At 35.3% G+C, this 2,780-nt stretch overlaps 1 long non-coding RNA gene across 1 annotated transcript; it reads left to right on the top strand.

Annotated features, from left to right (window-relative positions):
- The first annotated feature begins 750 nt into the window (after nt 1-750).
- On the top strand, nt 751-1,635 carry LOC109237574. The gene is made up of 3 exons (XR_002069638.1): nt 751-849; nt 1,373-1,442; nt 1,533-1,635. It is a non-coding gene; the product is annotated as an uncharacterized LOC109237574 (long non-coding RNA).
- Nucleotides 1,636-2,780: the final 1,145 nt, after the last annotated feature.

Genomic DNA, 2,780 nt, shown 5'->3' with positions numbered 1-2,780 from the left:
TAGTAGGATATAAGTGTAGCATACTTGTAAAACTTATCGTCACATGAGTTTGTTTAATTTTTTCTACAATTTGAACTCTTTCGTTATATTTGGATAAAGTTTAAGAACAATTGATCATTTTCTTGATCCTACTTCAGTTTTTGTTTAATCATGGATAGGCATGATTTAGTGATATTCCACTAACATGTTGTAGTGTCCAGGAAAAGACGTGTCTAAGATTAATATTTGACTTTAGAAATCACCTCAACTGAAGGGCTATACAACATGTGGTTTTGAGGACCCTGTAACTCTAGTTGACCTAATGCGTAATTTACGTTGGTGTGTGTTCGTTAGGAAGTTCTCTGAGTCTTGTAAATCATTATCGGAGTATATATACAGCCTGGTTAGTCATGTAGCAAATGTTGTTGACATGTTCTTTGATTATTTGGTGCATTCCTGAAATTCTCTTACAATATCTCTTGTTCGGCAGATTGTTAATGTTTTGGATTTTATTGCCAAAAAGGAAGGACTTCAACTTCCAAAAGGATTTGCTGCTCGCATTGCGGAAAAGTCCAATAGGAATATGAGGCAGTCTTGACGTTTGAGACTTGTCGTGTTCAACATTTGAGCTCGTAACACCTTGGCTGGACTGATTTGTCTTAGCTTCTTGCTAGCTTGAGCTGCTAAATCCAAGCTTTTCACATATTATTTGAACTATTTGCACCAGAGTTTCCTTATGCATGTGTTGACCCCTTGTACTATTTGCCTAAGGTATCCCTTCACAAACAACCAAGCTATACCTCCAATGGACTGGGAGCAATATCTTTCAGAAATTGCATCAGACATAATGAAAGAGCAGAGCCCTAAAAGGTACAGCTGCAGTCCATCTAAATAGGGCATTTAATGTTCAGCAAGTGATTTCAGAAGCTTATGCTTTATGATGACAAAGATGATTGTTTTCTTTTTCAGCTCTGAAGTATTATGTCAATGTGCTCTGGACAACTGTGTTTTAATTGTCTAACTTTGGAACTAGAGGTTGACACTAGAGATACAAGGCAACTGAAGGTTTAACTTTGAGAAAAGGGAAACTGTATAGTGGAGGAGTCTAGGCTTTTGAGTGCAAAGAGAAGAGTATGTTATTGCTAAAAAAATAGACCTTAGGCCTAACTCAAACTCTAAAGGTAGCTCATGAGGTGAACGATTGCTTAAGACCATATAAGGAGACAACAATTAATTCTCTCAACGAACGTGGGACACTTAAAACCCCTGGTACACTAGGGCTGAACGTCTAGAGCATGGACAACATAACTTGTCTCCTTTTTGTACTAATGACAGCACCTCAAAACTATAATACATTTGCCTCTTTATCTAAACTGCAATGCATTTGTTTCAGGTTGTTTGAGGTTAGGGGAAAGTTATATGAGCTACTAAAAAATTGTATTCCACCTGAAATTATTTTGAAGGTAAGGTCTTTCCCCAGGTGCTTCACCTTCCTCTCTTATAAGGTGTTAGAAATCCTTTGTTTTTTTTATTGATTATGCCTTTGACTGCAGAGGCTGCTTTTCGAACTATTGAAGAAATTGGATTCAGAGTTGAAGCATGAGGTGTCCCACTGGGCTGCTTATTACGTAAGTTGTTGAGCTACATAATGTAGCACGTTGGTTATTTAAGGGAATCAAAGAAACTTATAGATGTCTTGACTACCCCAACCATTGCCTTATGGGTTTGGATTGGATGACCAAATTCATTCGCGTAGTACTAGAATCAACCTTTAGTAATTTATTCTCGCACTTGTAAGTTGGATTCAGGTCCACGTGTGAACTTAAAGGATGTTTGGATTGGCTTTTAAAAAATAGTTTATAAGTTAAAAGCCAAAAGTCATAAGTTGGTAATATCCAAATTTTTGCTTTTGGCTTATTTTTGTACTTTTCATGCCTAAAAATAAGTGCTTTTAAGCACTTTTTATCATTGCCAAACACCACAAAAACTAAAGATGTGCTTAAAATTCAATAAGCACTTAAAATAAGCCAATCCAAGCACCCTCTTAGAATTGGTTAAACATGCTGGAAGGTAAGGGTATTTGTGGTTTTGTACGTTAAAATTTCGTTTTCAGTTAACCGATGCAAGACTCGGGGATGAGATCATCTTGACGTTAACGTACTTACACTATTTATAACAAGCAATAAATAAGTGTTATGAAGAATAAGAGGGTACACGGATTAAAGAAAACGAGTTTAGTTGAAAGTGGCCAATTTGGAATTAAATACGGGTCGAGGGATAATACCCGATAATTATGAACTAGTACCATATAAGAAACCATATGACCATGGTAATATAATATATAAAGTACATATGAAGTATTTTAAAAATAAATAGAATTTTAAGTAATTTGTGGTATTCTTAAATTATGCGGGTAATTGATTAATTACCGGGTAACAAAACATTACCCATGAACTAATATGTGGATAAATTATTAATAATCAAACCCCCTCCCCACGTGTCAATGAGCCACAAAGGCTAGACAATGACTATGTAGTCAGTATTCTAGGTGGCTGCATGAGAATAAATTAAAACAAGACTTAAAATCAAGTCTTGGTAAGACTTGTAAAGTCTTATCTAATTAGATAATTTAAAAACTTCAATTCATCTTCCTTGGTTTGAAACCAAGAACTTGGAAAACAAAATCATTTTTGTCCAAACTCCTAGCCAACGAATTTGTTCTTGGTTTTGAAACCAAGAACATTAAAAACAGAACATTTCGTCCAAGCATTCAACTAGTTAGCCAAATCCAAGTATTTTAA

This window comes from Nicotiana attenuata, unplaced genomic scaffold (genome assembly GCF_001879085.1).
Source record: "Nicotiana attenuata strain UT unplaced genomic scaffold, NIATTr2, whole genome shotgun sequence".
Taxonomy (NCBI): Eukaryota; Viridiplantae; Streptophyta; class Magnoliopsida; order Solanales; family Solanaceae; genus Nicotiana; species Nicotiana attenuata.
The sequence above is the reverse complement of the archived record's forward strand: the minus strand, read 5'-3'. Positions and strand labels throughout refer to the sequence as shown.